The sequence below is a fragment of the Triticum aestivum genome, chromosome 2A (assembly GCF_018294505.1).
Source record: "Triticum aestivum cultivar Chinese Spring chromosome 2A, IWGSC CS RefSeq v2.1, whole genome shotgun sequence".
Lineage (NCBI taxonomy): Eukaryota > Viridiplantae > Streptophyta > Magnoliopsida > Poales > Poaceae > Triticum > Triticum aestivum.
The window spans coordinates 303,779,545-303,803,821 of NC_057797.1; positions in this window are offsets into that span (position 1 = coordinate 303,779,545).

Below are 24,277 nucleotides of genomic sequence, written 5' to 3' on the forward strand. Positions count from 1 at the left end.
GCCAGAACCGCACCAACCCATCGACCCCAGCCAAGAGAGACCTGAGCCAAGTCACTTGTTTTAAGTGCCAGAAGACCGGACATTATGCCAATGAATGTCCTGAATCACAGAATGGTAATGGCAATGGAAGCTCTGGGAAGAAGCCGAACCCTTTCAACAGGGGACAGGTGAACCACGTTAACGTGGAGGAGGTTGAAGAGCAGCCGGATGCAGTAATCGGTAAGTTTTTGGTTAAGTCATTTACTGCACTCGTTCTTTTTGATACTGGTGCATCGCATTCATACATATCAAGGGGATTTGTGGATAAGTATAACCTGCCCACCAAAGTTCTTAGAACACCTATGTTAGTAAGCTCACCAGGAGCGGAGTATATGGCTAGCCAAGGATGTTTTCAAGTGCCATTAAGTATAGGTAGGCATGTGTTCCCTCAGATTTGATAATATTGGAATCACAAGGTTTGGATGTAATTCTGGGTATGGATTGGTTGTCGATGTATGGAGGAAACGTCGATTGTGTTAGTAAGTCTATCTTGCTTACCACCCCAGAAGGGAGAAGGATCAAGTATGTATCCCGGCATGTGCCGAAGAGGACTCAAGTAAATTGTTTAACAGGAGTTGTGCAAGAGGAAGTACTAGTAGTGAAGGATTTCCCCGATGTATTTCCAGAAGATTGCCAGGCATGCCACCGGATAGAGATATTGAGTTTTTGATTGAGCTTTTGCCAGGCACAGGGCCAATATCAAAGAGACCATATAGGATGCCTGCAAAGGATTTGGTGGAAATTAAGAAGCAGATTAAGGAGTTACTGGATAAAGGATATATTCGCCCAAGTTCATCGCCTTGGGGATCGCCAGTACTTCTAGTGGAGAAGAAGGATGGATCATTAAGGATGGTTGTTGATTATCGAGGATTGAATGAAGTAACCATCAAGAACAAGTACCCACTACCGATGATCAATGATCTATCTGATCGATTGCAAGGAGCTAAGGTATTTTCCAAGATCGATCTACGATCAGGATACCACCAGCTGAAGATTCGAGAACGGGATATACCTAAGACGGCTTTTACCACCAGTTATGGGATGTACGAGTATACCGTTATGTCATTTGGTCTGACTAACGCACCTGCATATTTTATGAACATGATGAACAAAGTGTTTATGGAGTTCTTGGATAAGTTCGTCGTAGTGTTCATTGATGATATCCTAGTTTACTCGAAGAATGAAGAGGAGCATAAGGAGCATTTGCGTTTGGTTCTTGGAAAGCTCAGAGAACATCAATTATATGCCAAGTTTAGCAAATGTGAGTTTTGGTTGAAAGAAGTTGGATTTCTCGGACACGTTATATCCGGAGAAGGTATAGCAGTAGATCCCACTAAAGTTGATACCGTGACCAAGTGGGAAGCGCCAACAACAGTTGGAGAGATCCGGAGTTTTCTTGGACTCGCAGGATACTACCGGAGGTTTATTGAGAATTTCTCAAAGATTGCGAAGCCTATGACGGAGTTGTTGAAGAAGGATACCAAGTTCAAATGGACTGAGGAATGTGAGGCTAGTTTCCAGGAGTTGAAGAAACGTTTGGTTACCTCACCAGTGTTGATTTTACCGGATCAGACCAAGGATTATGAGGTGTATTGTGACGCTTCACGTCGAGGACTTGGAGCAGTGCTTATGCAGGAAGGAAGAGTTGTTTCATATGCCTCACGACAGCTTAAGCCCCATGAGTTGAATTATGCTACGCATGATTTGGAGTTAGCAGCCGTAGTGCATGCATTGAAGACTTGGAGACATTTTCTGATTGGAAACCATTGCGAGGTGTACACGGATCACAAGAGTTTGAAGTATATTTTCACACAGAAGGAGTTGAACCTCAGACAAAGGAGATGGTTGGAGCTCATCAAGGATTATGATATGAAATTGCATTATCACCCCGGAAAGGCTAACGTAGTAGCTGACGCGTTGAGCCGTAAGAGCCATGTCAACACCCTAATGACGGGAGATTTACCAAGGGAGTTAGCCGAAAATCTTCGAGAGCTATGTTTGGAAATAGTTCCAAGAGGCTATGTAGCAGCATTGGAGATTCAGTCTACTTTGATGGATAAGATCAGAGAAGCCCAAAAGACTGACAAGGAGATTGCCTCTATTAAGGAGAAAATGAGCAAAGGAAAAGCGAAGGGATTTCGTGAGGATGAGCACGATACCTTATGGTTTGAAGACCGTGTTTATGTACCAAATGATTCGGAGATCAGGAAGTTAATTTTACAAGAGGCCCATGATTCACCGTATTCGATTCACCCAGGAAATACCAAGATGTATTTGGATTTGAAGGATATTTTCTGGTGGACCGGAATGAAGAAGGATATTGCGGAATATGTAGCAGTTTGTGATGTATGTCAAAGAGTAAAGGCAGAGCATCAGAAGCCAGCCGGATTGCTACAGCCATTGCCGATACCCGAATGGAAGTGGGATAAGCTAGGCATGGATTTTATTACAGGATTGCCCAGAACACGTTCAGGCTATGACTCGATATGGGTTGTAGTCGATCGTTTGACAAAGGTAGCTCATTTCATTCCAGTGAAGACTACCTATACCAGTGCAAAGTTGGCAAAGATATACATGACTAGAATCGTTTGTCTGCATGGAGTTCCAAGGAGCATAGTATCAGATAGAGGAACCCAATTTACCTCAAAGTTCTGGAATCAGTTGCATGAAACTTTGGGTACCAGACTGGAGTTTAGCACAGCTTTCCACCCGCAGACAGATGGACAGACTGAGAGAGTCAATCAGATTTTGGAGGATATGCTAAGAGCTTGTGCGCTAGATTACGGATCTAGCTGGGACGAGAATTTGCCGTATGCAGAGTTCTCTTACAACAACAGCTATCAATCCAGTTTGAAGATGGCCCCTTTCGAAGCCTTGTACGGAAGAAGGTGTAGGACCCCATTGTCTCGGGATGAAGTTGGAGACTGCCAGTTGTTTGGACCGGATCTGATAAAGGGAGTCTGAACAGAAAGGTGAAATTGATTCGTGATAGGCTCAAGGTAGCTCAATCCAGGCAGAAGAGTTATGCAGATTCTAAACGCAAGGATACATTTTACGAAGTCGGAGACCGAGTTTATCTTCGAGTATCACCACTTCGAGGAGTTAAGCACTTTGAAGTTAAGGGAAAGTTAGCGCCACATTTTGTCGACCCATACAAAGTTTTGGAGCGTATGGGAGAAGTTGCCTATAAGTTGGAATTGCCCGAAGGATTGTCAGGAGTTCACGACGTGTTCCATGTATCCCAGTTAAAGAAGTGCCACGCAGATATGGCTGGTATACCGCTGAGAGATACGGTACCACTGGAAGCGATTCAGTTGGACAGTGATTTGACCTATGAGGAGAAACCAGTTAAGATTCTAGAGTATGCCAGTCGAGTCACCCGCAGCAAGGTTATCAAGTTTTGCAAGGTTCAGTGGAGCCACCACACGGAGGATGAAGCCACCTGGGAACGAGAGGAAGATTTGCTGAAGGACCATCCTCGCCTATTTTCTAGCCAACCCGAATCTCGAGGGCGAGATTCATCTTAAGCGGGGTAGGTTTGTAACATCCCAAATTTTCAATTTGAAATGTTATACACTAGATCATCATTGCATATCATATTTATTGCATTTTGGTTGATCCTAGAAATTTCACGCAACTCAAGGACCCTCGGAGAGAGTTGGGGATTTCGATATTTTCATATTTGAGTTATCTCAAATTTTGAAAATAGGATCATTTGATTTTATTTATTTTGTCTTAAATTATTTCTATTATAAAAATTATGAGAGAGGGAATAAAATGACTTTCCCAAAATAAAGAAATATTAGGGATTTAATAAAAAAATCAAATAAGATTTTTTTGGTTTTATTTGCTATTTTATTTGAATTTAGGAAAAATGTGCGTTTTTTTTAAATTGCATTTAGGCCCCAAATAAATGTTCATCCTGTGCAGCTTGATTTTAGAAGCCGAGGAAAATTTATTTTGGGATTTTTGGAGTCTGTTTAGTATTTCTTTTGTTTTTTTAGCGTAATTATTTTAAAAAAAAGTCTGAACCGACCTTGGGCCGTAACCTGCCAGGACTTCTCCTGGCTGGGCCTTCTTATAAGCGCCCCGAGGCCCCAGGCCAATCCCAGCCGCGCCCTCGACCGAAACCCTAACCCTAGCCGCCCACCGCCGCTGCCGCGCCGCGCCGCCACACCACCCGCGTCGCCGCCCGCCGGAGCGCCGCCGCCAGATCCGCCGCCGCCGGAGGATGTCTTGCCGCCGGCGGTTTTTCTCGAAAAACCGTTCGGTTTTCCGACGGTTTTGTTCATTTTTTTAGTTTCGGTTTTTTTAAATAGATCAGTTTTTCCGATTTATTTAATTAGCGAGCGTTCGTCTGTTTGTTTGTTTTAACTAAGGCTCGCATTTTTTCTTTTTTATCAGATTAAATCTGCAGTTTTTCTGATCGTGATTTCTGATCCAATTTTCGTTTTAGTCTAACTTTTCGCTCGTTTATCGGAATCAGGCGATTCAAGCGCCTGGAGTTTCGTCTCGAAACCCTCTTTCCATTTAACCAACTTAAACAAGTATTTACCACTGTAAAAATTGCCTTAGATCCGGAATAGTAAACGAAGCCTGTTTCTTTTGTCATTTGTCTATCGTTGCATCATTCGATTTGATTCTTTTTGCCAACCGGAGTTCTTAAGTTGAACTTTCTGGTTAGATCTCTTATTTGAGTTTTACCTGTGCATTAGTTGAGTACTTATTGTATGCTTGTTTGTTTGCGATAGAGTACCCGGAGTGCGCCGCTTGCTACTTCAAATCGCTAGGTTTCCCGGACCACCAGCAAGGCAAGTAACACTTTGATCATGTTTTCCCTCTACCCAGTTTTATTGCATTAGATCAATCCTCACACATTGCATGATTAGGATCTAATTAAATTGTGGGTTTGGGAAGTAGTTGAGGTAGTACCTATTACCTGTTATTATCAAACCTTTGGGAGTTACTTCTACGTTTGCTTATTATGCCATGCTATGCTAGTAGACGTGGATTGGATGAGTGTATCCATGACAGATGTGAGATTGTTAATTAATGGTTTATCTAAGGTGGCAACTTAAACACACATCTGGGTGGATTGAGGCACCTGGGTATTCCAGCGATTGCCTATTTTCTTTATGGATCGCCACCCAAGCTCAAAGGGATCATGAGATTATTCATGCTAGAAACTTCCGTGTGCAGCCACAAGCTATTATGGGCTCTATCATAGTTGATTAAGTTGTGCGAACTCTTACAGTAGTAGACTAGCAGATGTAGGGGAAAGTAGGTGTAACGGTCTACCCGATCGTAAGGTGCTAGCGCTTCTGAAAGACTATGTCTCGGTCATCCGTCTTCTCAAACACCATGTAGTGCGAGAAACCAAATGGAGGCGATCGAGTCTTGTGGGGAAAAGTGCGCAAACCTCTGCAGAGTGTATAAACTAAGCATGATTAGCCGTGTCCCCGGTTATGGACATCTTGAGTATCTAGTACCTGGATTATCATGTGAATCTCAACATGTTACTCTAAAATTTAATTTTGTTGGGTTTTCTTTAATGATGATGCTTAATTGGGATAGAGAATGTTGTCAACCATTCTCAATGTTTAACAACTACCATGATAGTTAAATAAAATTTATTCCTTTGCAGTAGGGAAAAATTGGCTTTACGCAAAACTATAACCATAGAGCTTTCCACCAGCCAAATATGCATATAGAATAGCCTATTTCATTCCATTACTCTCTATGTGTTATTTTGCCAGCATATTCCATGTGCTGACCCATTTCGGGCTGCAACGTTAATGTTGCAGATTTTTCAGACGATGATTAAGGTGTTTTTAGGTCATGGTTCTATACTGAGTGATGCTGCTAGAGTTGATGGACTCACTTATCTTCCAAGCCTTCCGCTGTTATCGTTATTAGATGGCCTTAAGCCATATTTATTGTAATAAGTTGTCTTTTGAGACACTCGATGTAATAAGTGGATGATTGCTACTCTGTTATAAATCCTTCAAGTATTGTGTGGTGTCGGCATTACTGATCCAGGGATGACACCTGATCACAGAGATTAGACTGTTTGAGGTCTGGTCGCTACAACCACTTGGCGATGATGATGAAGTGGTGGTGGTAGCCGTATGTGACACCCCCGATTCAATCGTACACTAATCATACACACAAACGTGTACAATCAAGATTAGGGACTCACAGGATGATTTACAACACAACTCTACAAATAAAATAATTCATACAAGCATCATATTACAAGCCAAGGGCATCGAGGGCACGAATACAAGAGCTCGATCATAGATGAGTCAGCGGAAGCACTGGTGCAGAAGTCAACTTGTCTTTGAGCGCCTGGAAACTTTCCTAACACTTGTATACTTTGTTGGAGAAGTTGACGAGGAGCTGTGAGTCGTCCCTAACGGTGAGGCGCGTTACTCCTAGAGTTGCCGCGGCCTTCAAGCCAGCTATGAGACCTTCGTATTCTGCAATGTTGTTGGAGACCTTCTCGCCTTGCTGAAAGCAGAGTTGCACAGCGTAGTAGAGCTTGTCCTGCGTGGGCGAGATGAGTACTGCTCCAGCCCCCGCGCCCTGATGCGCAAAGGGACCCATCGAAGTACCAACTTGAAACACCAACGATTCGGCTATATCTCCCACGTGTCGGAGCACGACTTAGAGGCATAACCGCATAGTAGGCATGTCATAAGAGGGGTAATCTTTGCACATCCCATGTACTAAATAAGAAAGAGATAAAGAGTTGGCTTACAATCGCCACTTCACACAATACATAAATATAGCATTACATCATCCAGAATACAATCAAGGTCCGACTACGGAACCAAATAAAAAAGACAACCCCTCATGCGAAAGATCCCCGATTGCCCCGACTAGGCTCCACTACTAATCAACTGGAAACGAAACAACACAACGAACAAGATCTTCATCGAGCTCCTCCTTGAGCTCGGTTGCGTCACCTGCACTGGTATCATCGGTACCTGCAATTGGTTTTTTGGAAGTAATCTGTGAGTCACGGGGACTAAGCAATCTCACACCCTCGCGATCAAGACTATTTAAGCTTATGGGTAGGAAAAGGGTAGTGAGGTGGAGTTGCAGCAAGCACTAGCATATATGGTGGCTAACTTACGCAAATGAGAGCGAGAAGAGAAGCAAATCACGGTCGGAGCACGACTTAGAGGCATAACCGCATTGTAGGCATGTCGAAAGAGGGGTAATCTTTACACATCCCATTTACTGAATAAGAAAGCGGTACAGAGTTCGCTTACAATCGCCACTTCACACAATACATAAATATAGCATTACATCATCCAGATACAATCAAGGTCCGACTACGAAACCAAAAAAAAAGACAACCCCAAATGCATAAGATGCCCGATCGCCCCAACTGGGCTCTACTACTGATCGTATAGAAAGGAAATGTAGTAACGTCATGAGTCCTCATCAAACTCCCACTTAGTTAAGTCGCATCTCCTGGAATGGTATCATCGGCACCTGCATCTGGTTTTGGAAGTAATCTGTGAGTCACGGAGACTCAGCAATCTCACACCCTCGCGATCAAGACTATTTAAGCTTATGGGCAGGGAAAAGGTATGAGGTGGAGCTGCAGCAAGCACTAGCATATATGGTGGCTAACTTACGCAAATGAGAGCGAGAAGAGAAGGCCAAAGCACGGTCGAGAATCTATGATCAAGAAGTGATCCTAGAATTACTTACGTCCAAGCATAACGCGAGACCGTGTTCTCTTCCCGGACTCCGCCGAAAAGAGACCATCACGGCTACACATGTTGTTGATCCATTTTAATTAAGTTAAGTTTCAGGTTCTCTACAACCGGACATTAACAAATTCCCATCTGCCCATAACCGCGGGCACGACTTTTGAAAGTTCAAAAACCTGCAGGGGTGTCCCAACTTAGCCCATCACAAGCTCTCACGGGCAACGAAGGATATTCCTTCTCCCAGGACGGCCCGATCACACAAGGAATCCCGTTTACAAGACATCTCGACAATGGTAAAACAAGACCAGTAAAGCCGCCGGAATGTGCCGACAGATCCCGATAGGAGCTGCACATATCTCGTTCTCAGGGCACACCAGATTGTCCAAGGTTCCGGTAGGCCAACCCAGAGTTGCCCCTGGTGGCCACCGGCTGCTGACAGGTTAGACCAACACTCAGAGGAGCACTGGCCAGGGGGTTTAAAATAAAGATGACCCTTGAGTCCACGGAACCCAAGGGAAAAAGACTACGTGGAAAATGGTAAAACCAAGGTTGGCCCTTGCTGGAGGAGTTTTATTCAAGGCGAACTGTCAAGGGGTTCCCATTAGAACCCAACCGCGTAAGGAACGCAAAAATCAAGGAATATAACACCGGTATGATGGAAACTTGGGCGGCAAGAGTGGAACAAAACACCAGGCTTAAGGCCGAGCCTTCCACCCTTTACCAAATATATAGGTGCATTAAAGTAAACAAGATATAATAATGATATCCCAAAAATAATCATGTTCCAACAAGGAACAAACTTCAATCTTCACCTGCAACTATCAGCACTATAAGAGGGGCTGAGCAAAGCGGTGACATAGCCAAACAACGGTTTGCTAGCACAAGGTGGGTTAGAGGCTTGACATGGCAACATGGGAGGCAAGATAAAGCATGTGGTAGGTATCGAAGCATAGGCATAGCAATAGAGCGAGCAACTAGCAAGCAAAGAGAGAAGTGATTTCGAGGGTATGGTCATCTTGCCTGCAAAGTTCTCCGAGTTGATGTAAGCATAATCCTCGTAAGCGTACTCAGCGGGTTTCTCGATCACGTAGTCGTCTCCTGGCTCTATCCAAAGCAAGAACACAAGCAAAGGGAACCACAATCAACCACGGTGCAATGCGTAAGCAACATGATGCAAAACAAGGCATGATATGGGGGATGTGATATGCAACGCATATGCGTGCTTCGGAAGGGAAAGATTGAACCAGGACACAACTTGGAAAACCAAGAGTGCCGCTGGAAAGATGAGTTGATTTCGGTCGAAATCTATATAAAGATCACCGGAATCGGATGCATGGTTTGCAAATGGCACGCAAAACAATAATGGCACGATTCTGTGATTAACAGCACAATGCCATCTAGAATGCAACAAGAAACTAAGCTAGTGCACTCCAACATAGCAACAAAGCACATGGCAGTGGTCCACTCAAGATTCCTGACAAAAGATGAACACTGAGCTACGGCTAAATCACACAATAATAGGCTCAAACAAGCATGGCAAAAGTGCAAAAGATATCAACATCTCAGACTTGGTGAAAATAACATGTCAGGATTTAACATCAGGAAGCAAAGTTTAGAGTAAGATAACAACCTGCTACAGGAACATATCATGGCAAAGCAAGGCATGGAATGAAACTACACAAAGCATATAACAAAAGTGCCTTACTGACCATAAGCCAAAAAGGATCGGAAGATATGATGGTACCCATATAAACATAGCAAGTTTCGTTAACCGATTCAGACTTAGCAAAAAACTGGACATGGCAAAAACAGAGTTACGTAGGCATGTTTGCGAGTTCGATGCACTCACCACAATGCATTGCATGGCAAACTAAGCATACACCCAGCAAGAATACATGTTCAAGTAGCTAACCATGGCTAGAACCAACTCATAGCATGCATGGATCAACTACAACAACCTTGGCAAAATTGATTAACACGTAAACAATCTGCCAGGAACATTTTATAGCAAAAGTAGAGCAAGATTGAGTCATGCTAGGGTACTCCATAATTGCAAACAAAGACATGGATGGATAGAACATAACAATATATCAAAATCATCCTTACTGAACATGCTCAAAAGAGGCATGGATCACTCTGTAGCAACATGAATACATGGCAAAAAAATAACATCAGGGAAATGACTTAGAAGAATTCTAAGTCCCTGAAATCAGCAACATCACGAGAGCAACTTGGCATGCTTGTGCTAGTCACCACATTTATCACAAAAATACATGGCATACACCCCTGTAAAGATGGCATGGCATAGCCCAAAACACATGTAGGACTCAAGTTCATAGGAGGCACACAACAATCATGGCAAAAATGGCAAATGTCCATTATCTGTTAAGAAACAAAACTAATATTTTATAGCACTCCTGCAACAGCATTTAGGGCATCAAGATGAACTCAAACAAGCATGGTGCAATGGAACAAAATGAAGAGTACATCCAGACGAACAATTTGATATATCACATGCGCAAAACGGAGCTACGGATGATGAGATATGATGTCATGAACTTGTCTAGAAAATATTAGAAATTGGGGACTTATTGGAAATTCGACCTCGACGTAAAAGTCAATGGGGCACGGGAACCGAGGCTCGCCGGCACGGGACTCTCCGGAGATGGCGGGGAAGGAGGCGAGGCTCGCCGGAGATGGCGGGGAAGGAGGCGAGGCTCGTCGGAGATGGCGGATCCGGCCGGATCCCGGCGCGGGGAGGCGAAGGAGGTCGCCGGCGGGCGCGGGGCGAGGCCGGGGACGACGGGGCGGCGGTCAGCGAGCTGGGCGGCGGAAGAGGCGAGCTGGGCGGCGGAGGAAGTCGCGAGGCGGCGGCGCCCGATCCGGGCCGGGAGGACCTCCCACGGGCCCCGCGGGCTTCGGCGGCGGCAGTGAAGTGGGGCACGACCCGGTGATGTGGCGTGCAGCGATTGGGCGAGGGGACGGCAGCGGCCATGTCCGGCGCCGGGCGGACGTGTCCGGCACGCGGAGGAAGGGGAAGACTAGGGTTTCGCCCGAATTTTTGGAGGAGTGCACATATTTATAGGTAGAGGGAGCTAGGAGACTCCAAAAGGAGTGTGGTTTTCGGCCACGCGGTCGTGATCGAACGACCGAGAGGATGGAGGGGGTTTAGGTGGATTTTGGGCCACTTTGGAGGGGTGTTGGGCTGCAACACACACGAGGCCTTTACGGTTCCTCGGTTAACCGTTGGAGTATCAAACAAAGTCCAAATGGCACAAAACTTGACAGGCGGTCCACCGGTAGTATACCAAGACCGCTTGGCAAGTCTCGGTCCAATCCGAGAACGTTTAACACCCGCACACGAAAAGAGACAAAAGGGGACACCGGAGGACGTAGGAGTGCCGGAATGCAAAACGGACAACGGGGAAAAAGCTCGGATGCATGAGATGAACACATATGCAAATGCGATGCATATGATGACATGATATGAGATGCATGACATGGAAGAAATGCAAAACAAAGACAAAACCCAACCACGAGGGAATATCATAACTTGGTGCCGAAAATGGCAAGAGTTGGAATACAAATATGGCGAGTTACATACGGGGCGTTACAACACTCCACCACTACGAAAGGATCTCGTCCTGAGATCTAGGACTGGAAAAACTCTGGATATTCAGAGCGGAGGTGGTCCTCGCGTTCCCAGGTGGCTTCACGGTCGGAATGATGTGACCACTTCACTTTCAGGAATTTGATAGACTTGTTGCGAGTCTTACACTCAGTTTCTTCAAGAATAGCAATAGGATGCTCATGATAAGATAGGTCTTCTTGGAGATCAATATCTTCGAAGTTGATGGTGCAGTTAGGAGTCTTGAAACACCTGCGAAGCTGAGACACATGAAACACGTCGTGCATGTTTGCAAAGTTGGATGGAAGCTCAAGTTGATAGGCGAGATCGCCTCTTTTTCCAATAATCTTGAAAGGACCCACGTATCTAGGGGCAAGCTTCCCTTGGATACCGAAGCGACGAGTACCTTTCATTGGAGAGACATGGAGGTAGACATGGTCTCCGATCTCGAAAGCCAAATCACGATGCTTGCTATCAAAGTGACTCTTCTGGCGCGATTGCGCGGCTTTGAGATTTTCACGAATGACTTTGCACATTTCGTCAGCCTCTGTGATCAAGTCATTGCCAAGAAGTTGGCATTCACCAGTCTCTGACCAATTAAGAGGAGTATGACACTTCCTGCCATAGAGAATCTTGAATGGGGCCTTGCCCGAACTCGCTTGGAAGCTGTTGTTGTAGGAGAACTCAGCATATGGCAGACAATCTTCCCACTTCATACCGAAAGAAATGACACATGCCCTGAGCATATCTTCAAGAATTTGATTGACTCGCTCGACTTGGCCACTAGTTTGAGGATGTGTTAGGACCCCGATTCCAAGTCACATCGATCTAGCCGGTAACACCTCATATCACTTTGCGGCCTCATGCACGGTATTCCCACGGGTGTTGCCTTACCATGGCCCGTGACCGTTTGCGCCTTTTGGCTCACGTATATGATAGTGTCGCTAGCATCGATATGACCGAGAACCCGGGCCGACATGGCTAGTCATGAACCTAAAGCGGCACTAACCTATGGGGACATGCATACATGAATCACATCGAGCATCTCGGTCAGCAGCGTGTGAATCCTGGCTGTAGCACTGGGCTAACAGGACTCCCGGAACCCGGGCTGTAGCAGGCTAGGCAGGACTCCGGATGTCACCGCGTGATATTTCCCCGAAGGGACAGACACAGGAACAAAGTGAAACACATGCCGGCCAGTCAAGTGTTCTGAGCAGTAGTGCTGGGCTAGAAGGACTCCGGTGAACCGGGTTGTAGCGGACTACTATGGCTCATGGAAGCACTAGACTACATCTCCCCATAAGAGAGGCTACCAAGGATAAACAACTAGATTGTCGGATCCCACACATACCAAGCATTTCAATCATACACACAATATGCTCGATATGTGTAAATACAACATGGCATCACAACAGAACTCTACAACTCAAGGTACTTTATTTAAAGGCTCCGGAGAGCCATACATAACATGCTCATATAGGTAGGGGTCCCATGACCCGACACTCAAGTCATACAAGCATACAAGAACATGCGGAAGCAAACTAGTCTGAGTACAGACACTAGAAAGAAAGAAGGCTTGATGAAGCTTGTCTATCTACATAGGGCCCTCCATGGCTCGGAATCACCACCTAGGTGGCAAGTCACTCATCGGCGTCGAGGTCTAAGTAAAACCCGTCGGAGGGGGCGGTGTTGTCGTCTAAAAATAGTAATTAAAGCAACATGAGTACAAAGGTACTTAGCAAGTCTTACAACAAATCCTACTATACATGCTCATTCTCAAGAAGGTGGTGGAGTTATTGCAACAAGCTAGCTTTGACTCTTGGCTAAGCTATCCTACGAGAAACCACTTGTAAAAAATAGTTTTCGCACACGAGTCCACTAATCACCAACACAATACTCCACCGTGGATCCTCCCTCGTCATCCTACGAGAGGGCCATCCTCGGTACTCACACTTATCTTGAGTCTTTTAGTAGTAACCATTAACTTGTCTATGAACTGTATAGGCAACCAAGTAGTCCTTTACCGCGGACGTGGCTATTCGAATAGATGATGTTAACCCTGCAGGGGTGTACTTCTTCACACATGCTCTCACCACTTACCGTCGTTTACACGACATGTACTCGGCAACCTTCAAGCGGAAGCGCAACGAGGGTGTCGGCCACGGCCTACCTAAACACTCAAGTCTCTAGTCCAGGTTTATCGCCTATCCAGGTTCCATCCGCAGGGAGTCCGGCCGAGTTTCCACATACGGCCTCGAACGATGTGTACAGGGTTCCCGAGACACGAAACGGGCGACTCGGTACACCGTGCCATGGTGTATCTACTGCATCATAGCCCACCCCTAGGGTCAAAGCTACGCACAGCCGCCAACACATAACCTATAAACACCATAAACTAGTTGCAACTCCTGGACAGAGTACTAGGGTGGTTAAGAAGCCGAGAGGGTCAATTAAGGATCCCAATGCATGGTAGTAACTAATTCTTAAATCACACATACAGATCTCAGTTCTTAAGGACGGCCTCAACGAAACAACCCACCATGTACTCCTGTGTGGCCTCTCATCGATACCTTTACCAAATCATGTTCAACACATCCCTCACATTACCGACGTAATCATTTCACTCTAGCCCATCACCCAGATGAACCAGACCTGACACAACTCTAAGCATAGCAGGCATAGCAAGGTAGGAAACACATACATGGCTCAATCAACTCCTACACATGCTAGTGGGTTTCATCTAGTTACTGTGGCAATGACAGGTCATGCAGAGGATAAGGGTTCAACTACCGCAGCACACAGCAGTTTGAAAATGTTGTTGTCTTAATGCAGTAAATGAGAGCAGGAGCGAGAACATGGGATTGTATCAATATGATCAATGGGGATGCTTGCCTGATGGAGTAGTAGTAGGGTACAGCCCTTCAGTTGGATACTCGTGAATATCATCGGAGGCAGAACCTACCACGAAAGACACCACAGAACACAATCATCACATGGCAATATGCAACAATATGATGCATGCTATGACATGGCAATATGATGTGTCCTGGCTAATGCATTGTAAAACAAGTTGGTTTGAGTCTATTTGAATCAAAAGTTCAATTGGAAGCTTATGTTATTAAGTCATAAAAGTGCATTAGCTTGTTTCACCTAAACAGCAAGGTTAATGTGTTCTGTCATGCATGAAACCATTACAGATGGAAAGATTGAATTTTTCTGATCAAATTTCATATAAATCTTTGCATTTTGAGTTACAGATTAAAAGTTATGAATTTTTTAAGTTTGTAGTATTTTCTGGAATTTCCTATGTAAAAGTAATTCCAGAAAATAGTTATTGCGTCAGTAGTGCGTCATAGTGATGTCAGCGGTCAACGAAGCCGGTCCAGGTCAAACCTGACCAGTGGGACCCCCGTGTCAGTGTAATTAGACTAACTAATTTCTAGTAAGCACGAAACCTAACTTAATTAGCAGACGGACCCCACCTGTCATGGACTCAGGGAGGAGTAAACCTGGGCGCAGACGGAGTCAAACAGGGTCAAACGGGGTCAAACTTGCCGGCGAACGCCGGCGAGGCCAGATGCGGCGGGGCAGTGTGGGTTTCGTGCTCCGGCGACCAAATGGACGGCGGAGACCATCTACGCGTAGCTGGGAATGAGCCGCATCGTTTGGTGGCAGTGGTGGAGCTCGGGGTGGCCGGAAATGTCGTCGGCGACAAGCTGTGCAGCTGTCGGAGCTCGGGTGAGCTCGGGCTCGTCGTTAGGGGGCACGGCGAGGCGCGTGGGGTAGTGCTACGGGTTACTGCGAGTGCGGTGAGTGTGTTTGACACAATGGTGTGGTCGGAGTCACGTCGACGACGAGATCGGCGGTGGCGCATGCGGTGATGCTTCATGCAGTCGCTACGGTGCTCGAGAGAGAGAACGGAGAGGATGGGGAGGTGCAGGAGCTCACGACAATCCCGTAGGGGCAGACGGTGCGGTCGGGGACGAACTGTTGCGGCGGTGACAGCGAAGGGGATCTGCGGCGGTGCTCGGTGAAGTCGAGCTCGAAGAGGACGAAGCAGGGCGCGCGAGCGCTCGGGGCTTGGGCTGCTCGACGAAGACGACGACGGCGAAGCCGTTGGACACTGCAATGCTGCACGGAGATGACGGCGGACGCGAGTTTCATGGTGGCGTGGGCGCGGCAGCGTCGGCCATGGTGCGGGAGAGTGAGGGATAGAGGCAGGGGGCGAGTGAGGTGTCTGCGGGGTCGGGGTGGCGACGTGAGGCTCGCCCAGGTGTCCTGGGGCGTGGGCGGCAAGCAGGTGGCGCCGTGGCGAGCTCGCGCTCGCCGGCGTCACCTCTCTGCATGCCTAGTGGGGACGAAGCAGCTGGCTGGCATGGGCCAGCACAGCGTTGGGCCGCTAGGTGGGCCGGATGGTGGGCTGCGGCCAGGTAAGTTCCCTCCCACTCTTTTAAATTATGTTTTCTATTTTTCTGTAACTGTGTGCATTTATTAAAAATACTTAGGCATCTTCAAAAATCCTGAAAATAATCAGGGGTTCGGTTTAGATTATTTCCAATAGCCCACACTTATTTCCAGAATTATTTGGACATTTAAAATAGTTTATAGCATTTAAATGCCCAAATGCAAATAGTAATGATTTAATCCAATGACCTGATGTGTCCTGGAAAAATGTGAACCCATTTTGTCAGAGGTTCTAACCCAAAACAAAAAGGGTAGACTTTTTAGAAGGGCATTTCAGGTTCAGTGAAAAAGATTTTAGTAAACCCTAGTTGTTTCCAAGGGGTGCTGAGGGTTCTGTCATCCCCATTTCAATTTTCTAGAAAAGTAGACATGATGCAATACTCTAATGCATGAACTAGCTAGGGTGTGACAGGATGAAAGGTTGTGCTGAAGCGAATGTTGGCGCCCATGGCCTTCTGAAAGGAATCCCAAAACTTAGAGGTAAAAGTATTTCCACGATCCGAAGATATCAGCTGTGGAATGTCGTGCAAAGAGACAATCCTAGAGGTATATAGCTCTGCCAACTGAGCTGCTATGATAGATTCCTTGATAGGTAGAAAATGAGCCACTTTAGTGAGCTTGTCGATGACAACAAAGATAGCATCATTGCCACGCTTGGACTTGGGAAACCCAGTCACGAAGTCCATCTCAATATGGTCAAACTTCCATTATGGAATGGCAAGAGGTTGGAGGAGACCAGCTGGTCGTTGGTGTTCTGCTTTCACTCGTCTGCAGACATCACATTCATTCACGAACTGAGCAATCTCGCGCTTCATTCAAGTCCACCAATACGACTACTTGAGGTCATGGTACATCTTTGTACTTCCAGGATGAATAGATAGGAGTGAATTGTGAGCCTCATTCATAATGACTTTACTAAGGTCACCCTTAGGAACAACAATGCGATCCTCAAAGAAAAGAGTATCTTTGTCATCAAGGTGATAGCACTTGTACTTGGGTTGGCTCTTGGCAATCCCAATCTTCACCTTCTTCACCATAGCATCAAGAAGTTGAGCCTCACGAATCTGATCTTCCAAAGTAGGAGAGACTTGGAGGTTGGCAAGGAATCCTTGAGGAACAACTTGGAGATTAAGTTTGCAGAAAGCTTCACAAAGATCCGGTTGGTAGGGCTTGAGAATCAAACTGTTGCAGTAAGCCTTTCTGCTCAAAGCGTCATCAATGACATTGTCCTTGCCTGGAGTATATTCAATACTCGGATTATACTCTTGAATCATTTCGACCCAATGAGTCTGCCTGAGGTTGAGGTTGGGCTGAGTGAAGATGTACTTGAGACTCTTATGATCAGTGAAGATGTCCACTTTTCTTCCCAACAAGAGATGTCTCCATGTTAAAAGAGCATGGACAACTGCCGCCAACTCGAGGTCATGAGTGGGGTAGTTCTTCTCGTTGGGCATAAACTGGCGAGAGGTATAGGCCACAACTTTCTTCTCTTGCATTAACACAACACCGAGACCTTGCAGGGAAGCATCACAGAAAACCTCAAATGGTTTGGATTCATCAGGAGGAGTCAGAACTGGAGCTGTGACTAACTTCTCTTTGAGGGTGTTGAAGGCAATGTCACATTCAGGCGTCCAGACATACTTCAATGCTTCTGGAGGAGGTTGGAAAGAGGCTTCGCGATCTTAGAGAAATTCTCAACGAAACTTCGAAAATAGCTTGCAAGCCCAAGGAAGTTGTGGAGCTGCTTCACATTCTGAGGCGGTTCCCAATTCACAATTGTAGACACCTTCTCAGGATTAGCAGCTATGCCCTTGGCGGAGATGATATGCCCAAGGTAGAGAACCTCATCAAGCCAAAACTCGCACTTTGAAAACTTCGCATAGAACTGATGTTCTCTGAGTTTGTCCAGCACCAATCTCAAGTGCTTGGCATGATCCTCCTTGTTCTTGGAAAAGACCAAAATGTCATCGAGATAGACCAAGACGAAGTCATTTGTGTAGGAGTTGAAGATGAAGTTCATCATGCGAGAGAATGTTGGAGGAGCGTTGACAAGGCCGAAGACATGACAGTGTATTCATAGGAACCATAGCTTGTCCTGAATGCTGTCTTGGGGATATCTTGTTCACGAATGCAAATCTGATGATAGCCCATACGAAGGTCATGCTTGGAGAATAGTTCAGCATCTTTGAGTTGTTCGAAAAGCTCATTGATGTTGGGAAGTGGGTACTTGTTCTTTATGGTCTTCTTGTTTAGTGGACGGTAGTCGACACAAAGTCGGTCCGTTCCATCCTTCTTCTTGACCAAAAGAACACCACAACCCCATGGAGAAGAACTTGGTCGGATGAGACCCATACGCTCTTGTATATCGAGTTGTTTCTTCAGCTCCTTCAACTCTTCTGGTCCAAGCTTGTAAGGACGTTTGCAAATAGGTTTCATGCCTGGCTCAAGATCTATGACGAATTCAACTGGCCGGTGAGGAGGCATTCCTGGAAGCTCTTCTGGAAAGACATCTTGATATTCACAAACGATTGGAATCTGAGAGATGGCATCCAACTCGCCCTTCTCACTGAGAGAAAACAGTCGAATGGTATCATCACGAGCGGCAAAGACGAGCACATCCTTAGACGAGTGTGTCAATTGAATCTGCCTGGCAGCACAATCAAGCTAAGCCTTGTGCTTAGAAAGCCATGCCGAGAATTAGATCAATATCTGAGTTACCAAGAACAATTGGAGAGGACAAAAACTTATAGTCTCCCATCGTGATAGAAACATCCGTAACCATAGACCTTGCATTCATGAATTTACCTAGAGAGACAACTGATAACTGCCTAGGAAAATCTTGGAAAGGCAACTCATGCCTAGATGCAAATGGTCTTGAAATGAAACAATGCGATGCACCAGTATCAAAAAGGACTTCTGCTGGAATATCGTTAATAGGAAGGTTACCCATGATCACTTCTGACATGTCCTCTGCCTGAGCTGCGTTCATCAAGTTGACCTTTGTAGACTTGGGATTATGCTTGACCACTGTATTGCTGGCAGATCTCACAGGAGGAGGAGGAAGACGCCTCTCGTTGAAGCATTTGTTTGCATAGTGACCCTTCTTCTGACACTTGTTGCACGTGACCTCTGAGAGCGGCCGGTGATACTGAGCACTTGACCTTGGAGCATGAGACGAAGCCTTGTTCTGAAATCCTGGGTTGGGTGGGTGGGAAGATCCATTGCCACCTTTTCTCTTCTGCTGATAAGGCTGACGGAACGGAGGAGGAGGAGGCAACCAATACTTTTGCTGCTTAGCTGCCACTTGAGTTGAAGAAGAAGAAGGAGTTGCATCCCTGACTCTCTTCTTGGAAGCATCGCACTTGAGCAGCCTCTTGCTTTAATGCCATGTTGTAGAACTCATCGTACTTTTTCAGCTCAAAAAGCACGAGGGCTAGTTGCAGATCTTCTCTAAGGCCACCTCTGAACTGATAAATCATGCTCTTCTCGTCAGGGACATCTTGCTTGGCGAAGTGAGCGAGCTTCTGGAACATGATGTTGTATTGGTAAACAGACAAGCTACCTTGCTCCAGATTGCGGAACTCCTCACGCTTACTCTCAACAACACTCTGAGGAATGTGGTGAGCTTTGAAGTCTTGGCGGAAATCATCCCAGGTAATCACACGACCTCCTCTGGAATCTTTGTATTTTTTATACCACTCAGCAACTTGGTCTTTGAGTTGGAATGAAGCAAACTTGACAAAGTCCTCAGGCCTAACATTGCTGCACTCAAAATGTTTGCAGATATCCACGAGTCAATCATCAGCGTCTATGGCCTCGACACAGTTACTGAAGGTCTTTGGCTGGTTTGCAAGGAACTGGTTGAGGGTAGCAAACTGAGTTTCATTGTTGCCATTGCCTTGATTTCCTTGGTTGCGCTCCTGCAAGAGTTGCATAATCAGCTGCGTGTTGGCGTTGGTAGTGGCCATCATAGCTTGCCATGCCTCCGGAGGTGGAGGTGGTCGCGGTTGTTCCGGATTATGACGCGCTGGAGGAGCCATCCTGAAGAGGGTGACATCCGTTAGCATCTTGACAGACATATATTGAAGCTGAATCAAATGGATCGAAATTGCAACATATAGTCTTAACATTCAAACAATAATGAACGATTGTATTCCAAATTAAATGATCACACTTCCATAAATTGAGAAGCCACTTAGATAGAGGTAGATATATAAAACAACAAGGTACGGACATGAACAAATACTTGGTAAGGATTACCCAATCACAAACCAAATATCTGTGGAAGAAATACTAGAGCTACATGAATTCCCACCTATGAAACTCCCGAAATTTTCTGGTTATGCAATCAGGTGTTGGGGATACAGGGGAAGCATAATATCTCACCCAAACCTAGCAAATCCTACATCCAGTTGTATCCATCCTTCAACACATAACCAAGAAACCTTCGGTAATCATTTACCTCAACCTTTGAAAAGCAATCGTTATACGAGTTATGGCAATACTCCCGAACTCCCGCCCTAGTACTAGGTGGCGTCAAGGTTATATCACCAACAACTGCATAAAGGAGATTTTCGATGTCGGCGAAACTCAGGTATTCCAGAACTGCAACGATAAAATTGTGACAACAACACCTCGGAGCTCAACTTCCCGGGACACTGCCACAACCCCTAAATGTCAGGAGGCACCAAGAACAAAGTTCTCATCACAAAACCATGGGAACGATTCCAAGATACCCGCGTGATCCTAAAAAAATTTAGTGAAATTTGAGAAGAGAAGAGTCAAAACTCTACGTCAGGATGCCTCACCAGAGCGACGAAGGGACTGAGGAGTAAAAAGAATCCTACTCTCCGATATATATAGTCCTAAAAGACTCAAAACATTTTTCTAGACTCAACAATGCCAGCGATTCGATCAAGCAGGGGGCTCCTAAGTCGGGGATGGCTCTAATTACCAACTTATAACATCCACGATGCGGCTATATCTCCCACGTGTCGGAGCATGACTTATAGGCATAACCGCATTGTAGGCATGTATATCTCCCACATGTCGGAGCATGACTTAGAGGCATAACCGCATTGTAGGCATGTCGCAAGAGGGGTAATCTTTACACATCCCATGTACTGAATAAGAAAGAGGTACAGAGTTGGCTTACAATCGCCACTTCACACAATACATAAATATAGCATTACATCATCTAGATACAATCAAGGTCCGACTACAGAACCAAAATAAAGACAACCCCAAATGCATAAGATCCCCGATCGCCCCAACTGGGCTCCACTACTGATCGTCTGGAAAGGAAACGTAGTAACGTCCTGAGTCCTCATCGAACTCCCACTTGAGTTCAGTCGCATCTCCGGGAATGGTATCATCGGCACCTGCATCTGGTTTTGGAAGTAATCTGTGAGTCATGGGGACTCAGCAATCTCACACCCTCGCGATCAAGACTATTTTAGCTTATGGGCAGGGAAAAGGTATGAGGTGGAGCTGTAGCAAGCACTAGCATATATGGTGGCTAACTTACTCAAATGAGAGCGAGAAGAGAAGGCCAAAGCACGGTCGAGAATCTATGATCAAGAAGTGATCCTAGAACTACTTACGTCCAAGCATAACACGAGACCGTGTTCTCTTCCCGGACTCCGCCGAAAAGAGACCATCACGGCTACACACGCTGTTTATCCATTTTAATTAAGTTAAGTTTCAGGTTCTCTACAACCAGACACTAACAAATTCCCATTTGCCCATAACCGCGGGCACGGCTTTTGAAAGTTCAAAACCCTGCAGGGGTGTCCCAACTTAGCCCATCACAAGCTCTCACGGTCAACGAAGGATATTCCTTCTCCCAGGACGGCCCGATCAGACTCGGAATCCCGATTACAAGACATCTCGACAATGGTTAAAACACGACCAGCAAAGCCGCCCGAATGTGCCGACAAATCCCGATAGGAGCTGCACATATCTCGTTCTCAGGGCACACCGGATTGTCCAAGGTTCCGGTAGGCCAACCCAGAGTTGCCCTGGTGGCCACTGGCTACTGACAGGTTGGACCAACACTCAGAGGAGCACTGGCCCGGGGGTTTAAAATAAAGATGACCCTTGAGTCCGCGGAATCCAAGGGAAAAAAGGCTAGGTGGCAAATGGTAAAACCAAGGTTGACCCTTGCTGGAGGAGTTTTATTCAAGGCGAACTGTCAAGGGGTTCCCATTATAACCCAACCGCGTAAGGTACGCAAAAATCAAGGAACATAGCACCGATATGACGGAAACTAGGGCGGCAAGAGTGGAACAAAACTCCAGGCATAAGGCCGAGCCTTCCACCCTTTACCAAGTATATAGGTGCATTAAAGTAAACAAGATATAATAATGATATCCCAACAATAATCATGTTCCAACAAGAAACAAACTTCAATCTTCACCTGCAACTATCAACGCTATAAGAGGGGCTGAGAAAAGCGGTAACATAGACAAACAACCGGTTGCTAGGACAAGGTGGGTTAGAGGCTTGACATGGCAATATGGGAGGCATGATAAAGAATGTGGTAGGTATCGCAGCATAGGCATAGCAATAGAGAGAGCAGCTAGCAATCAAAGATAGAAGTGATTTCGAGGGTATGGTCATCTTGCCTACAAAGTTCTCCGAGTTGACATAAGCTTGATCCTCATAAGCGTACTCAACGGGTTCCTCGATCACGTACTCATCTCCCGGCTATACCCAAAGCAAGAACACAAGCAAAGGGAACCACAATCAACCATGGTGCAATGCGCAAGCAACATGATGCAAAACAAGGCATGATATGCGGGATGTGATATGCAATGCATATGCGTGCTTCGGAAGGGAAAGATTGAACCAGGCCTCAACTTGGAAAACCAAGAGTGCCGCTGGAAAGATGAGTTGATTTCGGTCGAAATAGATATAAAGATCACCGGAATTGGATGCATGGTTTGCAAATGGCAAGCAAAACAATAATGGCACGATTCTGCGATTAACAGCACGATGCCATCTAGAATGCAACAAGAAACTAAGCTAGTGCACTCCAACATAGCAACAAAGCACATGGCAGTGATCCACTCAAGATTCCTGACAAAATATGAACACTGAGCTATGGCTAAATCACACAATAGCAGGCTCAAACAAGCATGGCAAAAGTGCAAAAGATATCAGCATCTCAGACTTGGTGAAAATAACATGTCAGGACTTAACATCAGGAAGCAAAGTTTAGAGCAAGATAACAACCTGCTACAGGAACATATCATGGCAAAGCAAGGCATGGAATGAAACTACTCAAAGCATATAACAAAAGTCCCTTACTGACCATAAGCCAAAAGGGATCAGAAGATATGATGGTACCCATGTAAACATAGCAAGTTTCGTTAACCGATTCAGACTTAGCAGAAAACTGGACATGGCAAAAATAGAGTTACGTAGGCATGTTTGCGAGCTCGATACACTCACCACAAGGCATTGCATGACAAACTAAGCATACACCCAGCAAGAAGACATGTTCAAGTAGCTAACCATGGCAAGAACCAACTCATAGCATGCATGGATCAACTACAACAACCTCGACAAAATTGATTAACACATAAACAATCTGCTAGGAACATTTTGTAGAGCAATATTGAGTCATGCTAGGGTACTCTATAATTGCAAAAAAAGACATGGATGGATAGAACATAACAATATATCAAAATCATCCTTACTGAACATGCTCAAAAGAGGCATGGATCACTCTATAGCAACATGAATACATGGCATAAAAATAACATCAGGGAAATGACTTAGAAGAATTCTAAGTCCCTGAAATCAGCAACATCACGAGAGCTACTTGGCATGCTTGTGCTAGTCACCACATTGATCACAAAAATACATAGCATACACCCATGTAAAGATGGCATGGCATAGCCCAGAACACATGTAGGGCTCAAGTTCATAGGAGGCACACAACAATCATGGCAAAAATGACAAATGTCCATAATCTGTTAAGAAACAGAAACTAACATTTTATAGCAATCCTGCAACAACATTTAGGGCATCAATATGAACTCAAGCAAGCATGGGGCAATGGAACAAAATGAAGAGCACATCCAAACGAACAATTTGATATATCACACACACAAAACGGAGCTTCAGATGATGAGATATGATGCCACGAACATGTCTAGAAAATATTAGAAACTGGGGACTTAGTGGAAATTTGACCTCGAGGTAAAAGTCAACGGGGCACGGGAACCGAGGCTCGCCAACACGGGACTCGCCGGAGATGGCGGGGAAGGAGGCGAGACTCGTCGGAGATGGCGGATCCGGGCCGGATCTCGCCGGATCCGGCCGGATCCCGGCGCGGGGAGGCGGAGGAGGTCGCCGGAGGGCTTGGGGCGAGGCCGGGGACGACGGGGCGGCGGTCGGCGAGCTGGGCGGC